Source organism: Haliotis cracherodii, unplaced genomic scaffold (assembly GCF_022045235.1).
Source record: "Haliotis cracherodii isolate W230 unplaced genomic scaffold, xgHalCrac1.p SCAF_3, whole genome shotgun sequence".
Lineage (NCBI taxonomy): Eukaryota > Metazoa > Mollusca > Gastropoda > Lepetellida > Haliotidae > Haliotis > Haliotis cracherodii.
In genome coordinates this window covers 13,313,639-13,319,364 of record NW_027266286.1, presented here as the reverse complement: position 1 = coordinate 13,319,364, position 5,726 = coordinate 13,313,639, and the positions used below count along the sequence as shown (strand labels likewise).

The window sequence follows — 5,726 nt, the reverse complement described above, 5'->3', positions numbered from 1 at the left end:
AACACATTGCCTCACATCCGCACTGTAACTATCAACGTGTAAATACCTTTACCTTTAACCCTGTTTCACCTGACCGGAATTCGCGTTATATAATAATCTATGCTGTTTTATGGCAGTGTACTGTAGGGTTGAACAATGATTGTAGCCGTGTTATATTGTTTCTGGTGAGATTCGCGCAATGCATTATGTTTGGACCGTGATTAGCTGATTAGAGTGATTAGAGTACTATTTAATGTAAGCAGTTTTAAGGAAGTTACTATATTAAGTAATATGTAATGTTCTAGTGCCGCTAGACTGGTTAGGGCACTGTGTAGAAATTTCCAGTAGCTAGTTAGACTGTATATAAGGGGGCAAGAGTTTGCTTACGCATCTCTCAGGCATTTAATTATATCGAGACCAGTTTTCGTGAGAGGATCACTAATCGTCCCTGATTCCTTGCCTAGGCCCGTCTCGGAAGCTTGACCGCTGTTGCCGCCGTGAATATATATTCATTCTCATAAACATCTAGGACTTAGTCTCCAAGAAGATTGTATGTGGAACGATCACATTGATAGCCAAGTTAAGACAGTCAGTCCAATGATTCACTGTGTCAGGAGTTTTCGAGTATTGCTTAAATAGAAAAACACCGGAAACTATTTGATTATTGTTGCCACACATGGGACAACTGTACAAAAGAACAGACGTTACTACTTGAAAAGCTGAATCCAGATCCACTCAGAACTATTTGTGGGGCTGTTCGTGTCACTAGTCACGGTAAACTTTATAAAGAAACAAATCTTACGTCATTAGAAGAAAGAAGGCATTTTCAAAAGTTAAATATCTTTTATAAAATGGTTAACAATCTAGTACCGGACTATCTCTCAACCTTAGTTTCAAATAGAGTGTCGGATGCAAGTTATTATAATTTGAGAAACTGCTCACAGCTGCAAAACATAAAGTGTAAAACAAATAATTATGCCAAATCATTACAGGATTGAAGGATGTTTGAAAGTGTTTGCTTTGTCTGACAACTATATTGTTGGGGATGCAACTACAACGGTTTTCCTGTTTAGATTTTCTAAACTTGAATATTTTGATGTCAGCTTTCAAAGGCAGGATGATGAATTTGAGTTTTGTAACATTAAATGGAAACGTTTTAGTTTCCATAGAAATCAAATTGCCCCCTAACCTTATATATTTCGGTATTTCTGGTTCCATGGCAGTTGCCAGAGGTGTCAAAGAAATCGTCTTTCAAAACACACACAAACTTTAAACTGTAATGCTTGCTTCTAACTTGTTGTTTGGTTTAATGAACGTGAGGGGTTTGGAAAATGTGAGCAATGTTGATTTGTCAGGAAATAAGCTTGACAATGTGTTTGATTTTCACTCATTTGCAAACGCAAAGCGGTTATCTTTACGAAATTGCAAATTACATTTTGCCCTTGAACCCTTCAGTCCACACAGCAAATTCAATTCTATGTAATCTGTAGCATATTTGGATGATTCAATGAAACAGCTTCGATATATACAATTGCAACTACATCCACTTTGAGATACCATCATTCATCTAAATCTATCGCATAATGAGTTTGACTCAATTCCCATTGAAACACTTGATTATCCACGCCCTATCCATATCGATTTGTCATTCAACCTCATGGGATATCTGGATAAAGATACCAGATCGAGACTCGATTTGTCAGCTGAAAAAAACAACCCCAAACTTATTGTCCAAAGTAACACCTTTTCGTGTAGCTGTGAAAAATCTAGACTTCAGTCTTTGGTTGATGGATACACAAGCGATTGACGAGTATGACAGAAACTTCGCTAGCATTCTGAATAATGGCAGAATGACGGAAACCGTTGATATGGCCAACAATTATGGAAAGTCTCAATCGCCACTGTAGAGGCAAATTGAGCCTAAATCTCTCAGTCACATTTATGGTGGTAATATTTACTTCCATTTCTGCATCATACATGGTCTCCAAGAATCCAATACGATCGTAATACTTTGATGAGAATATTTGCATTAGGAATCAAATATTTAACACCCAAAGATTTTGCTTTCACCTTCTGTGTCGGATATTGTGACGTTGATATCCCTTTTATCTATCAGAAACTGCGACCAGCATTGGAACTGTGTAATTCCCCTGTACGTCTCTTCCTGAAGGATCGGGATGTTCTTCCGGGGGTTGTAGTCGCCGACGGTATCATTTGCGGTATCACTAACAGTTGGAAGTCTGTCCTGGTGATTTCAGATGACTTTCTTGAAGATGTGTCTCATTGGTCACAGTTTACTCTTGATGCAGCCCTGTACGCCTTATCGGATCTAATTCCTAACAGAATTATTGTGCTACTTGTGGGCGCTGAGCAGGTGGAGGATCTCCCCGAGTGCCTGCTAAATGTGGTGGAAGAGGAGTGCATACTACGTGTTGAGGATTACCAGGATGGGAATGAGACTCTGTGGAAGGATCTGAGAAAACTGTCAGTGTTTGTTGAGGTCATAAGTCCTCATTGTTAAAAACAGAACTGCTGTGCAGCAACCCAATATATGGTAGGGAGAGGGCTCAGCTGGTTGAAGTCTAGCTGCCCCATTGTAATGTTCTGGTAGTTGGCGTTTTGTGCCCCTTTTCATAATTGTGAAATGTCAGATGATTTGGCATCAGTGACAAATCTCTCCGATTTGCCAAAAGTATTGTGATCTGAATCTGAAACAATGTTTGACTTCATGAATTAATTGTAAATTAATTGTTATGAAAACATGTCTCCATAAATATTAAAAGTCTTCGGTATACTTACATCTGAACTTTTACAGTTTACATATCCTTTGATTTCTATATTTTCTTTTCAAATTAAGAATTTATCAGAAATGCATCCAAAGTGAGCTGTAATTTATTGCATATGTTTGTAAGGTAGCATTCAGTAAAAGTACGTATACTGAAAATAAGGTTGTTAAATGTAGTACTGCTGATATGAACATGTTTGGTTTTGATAATCGTTGATTATTACAAATATATCCATAACCGTGATTTTATCAGTGTATCTGGATTTTATTGTATCATCTATTTATTTGGCTTTTAACATCTGCTTATTTGGCTTTCATCATCTTTGTGTCTGGCTTAACCTTCAATTATTTTATTTAAATGGGAAATGTTTTACAAGTGTTTATAGAAGTTATTTAGGCGTCTATGTTCACATCAAATTACTTAATCTGTAAAAGCAGATGAAATATTTAGATACTTAGAAATCGTGGAAGAATCAGTTTTATTAACATTTTCAAAGAGGTTATAAAAATTTATCATCCAAAACTTGCTCCCACAGGAGATATCCCTTGGATGAGATCAAGCGATATCTTCACTCTCTATGTGTGTAGCTGAAATTTCATATTCATGCTACATCTTTACAGCCTTTGCTGTGTGATCACAAAAGAAAGCCTTTGTCATATGCTGTGTCCATGGCTGTGGTAAGACATGTGTTAGCTTCCAAGGGAATCAAGATGTGTCAGGACATTCCTTCCACGGCGGAGAATTCTGTCTGGCGAACTAATACAAAAGATGTAATTCTGGAAAAGTTCAGCTTCCCTAAGGTGTCTAGAAATTAGTTCTCAACATATTGCATTCCATACGTTTGGAGAGAGTGAGTGAGTGAGTGAGTATGGCTTTAGGCCTCTTTTAGAAATATTCCAGCAATAACACAGCGGGGGGACACCAGAAATGGGATTCACACATTGTGCCCATGTTGGGAATCGAACCCGGGTCTTCGGCGTGACGAGCGAACGCTTTAACCACTAGGCTACCCGACGGTCCCCCATACGTTTAGAACTTCTTTGTCATGTCAGCTTTGGGGTAACAGGCTTATGCATCTGTAATTTACTGTAAGTTTTAATCTCTTAAAATGCTCACTAAATTGCATTTTATCATCGTTTAAAGGCAACTTTATTACACTGGGCTGTTGTTTGACTTATCCGTCAGTCAGGTACATACATGCTATAGACCTTGCCTTTTTTTGTAGGACACAATGATTTTCTTGCCTTTGTGTATCAAAGATGCCTTTACTTTCAGAACATGTTTATTTATTTCTTTTGGTACTTTTATAGTTAACATTAGATGAGTCAAAGTTGTAATTTAGTGGATGGAAGACTGGAACGTAAGAATTTGTGTGAATGGTCTCGTGTTATCCATCAGACATGGAATGAGTTTGCGTGTTTTGATTGGTGGAGCTTAATACCGCCACGATTTGTCAAACATTCATTTATTCGGAGAGGCATACTCCGTATGAGTCTCCAAATGGCGATTTAAGGGGATCTGTTCTACTCCTCTTGCAGCGCCTGGCCAAGTTCCCCCAAAATGGCCGTCGGCCTATGACGTTGACGCACACGCCTCACTATCATGTCCCAGACGTGTTCAATTGGGGAAAGGTCTGGGCTCATTGTTGACCATAGCATTCTATGGATGTTATGTTGCTGGAGGTGAGCATTGACGATTCCTGCACGGTGCGCAATGGGCGTTGTCGTTCTGAAAGACCGTCAACCAACACGCCTTGCAAACGGGACAACAATGGGTGTCAGTATTTTGTCCCGATAGTACTGTCCAGTGACCATCCCTTGCACAATATGGAGTGGGGTTCAGCCAGTCATTGTGATGCCACCCCAAACCATAACAGATCCACCACTAAATCTGTCACGAGGTCTAAGGTTGACATTGGCTTGGCGTTCATTTCCACATCACCAGACACGAGCACGCCTATCAAGGAAGTGCAAACTGAACCGGGACTCTGAAAAAACGACACGTGACCAGTGAAGATTGCCCCATTTTCGGCGTTGTTTACACTATTGACATCTGTTGGCAATATGACGACTTACAACTGATGACACAACACGTGTCCGCTGAGCACTACGATGAGATGCACGTAGACCATTTCTAATCGTCTGATCCGTCACTCGTACGCCAGTAGTGTGGTGAACGTTTGCAGCAAATTGATTTGCAGTTTGGGCCCGATTTCGTCGATCTTGGTTTCGAAAGAGTCGATCCCATACTCTTGTCGTTGACCTGGGACGACCGGAATGGTGTTGATCGCCAACATTTTGGGATTGTTGGTACCTGTTCCATAGTCTGCTAATCACAGACAGTAAACATTGAACGTTTAGCCCACTGCACGCTGACTTCTTCAATTATACCGCTCCGAGTCAGCCAGCCTTGTTGTATAACCGTAATGTAGAGCGCAAGACAGGGTAACAACATGTAAACTGGGTTCCCGCGTGCATTGAGTGATGCGTCATCGTGCACATTTTACACAAAAGGTTCTGCTTTAATCATGATTTTCTCTTGTACATTTGATGTACATTATCAATTCTCACAACAATGGAAAGTTGTTTAATGATGGCAAATTACAATATGTCCCCGGCAACCTGAGCTGGTTGTATGTTGCAACTGATTGAATCAGTTGGTCAGGTTGGATTACTTGGTATTAATCTGCCAATACCCCACAGACCTCCCCGCGTTGCCGCATCACAAACAATGAATGATAAGTGAATCATAACTGTACAAAATGTATGATAAGCAGAACCAATAAAATTCACAGGAATAATGTTCAACAGGGATTAATCGACCTTCCTTGAAAGTTTCCAAACAGGTATGACACCCTACGCACGTGTGTGGCATTTTTACAGACGTTAACCCAGTGTACATGTTGTTACCCTGCCTTGCGCTCTACATTACGGTAATACAACAAGGCTGGCTGACTCGGAG

At 40.0% G+C, this 5,726-nt stretch overlaps 1 pseudogene; it reads left to right on the top strand.

The window, feature by feature from the left end:
* The first annotated feature begins 954 nt into the window (after positions 1–954).
* On the top strand, positions 955–2,500 carry LOC139475232 (toll-like receptor 4; annotated as a pseudogene).
* Positions 2,501–5,726: the final 3,226 nt, after the last annotated feature.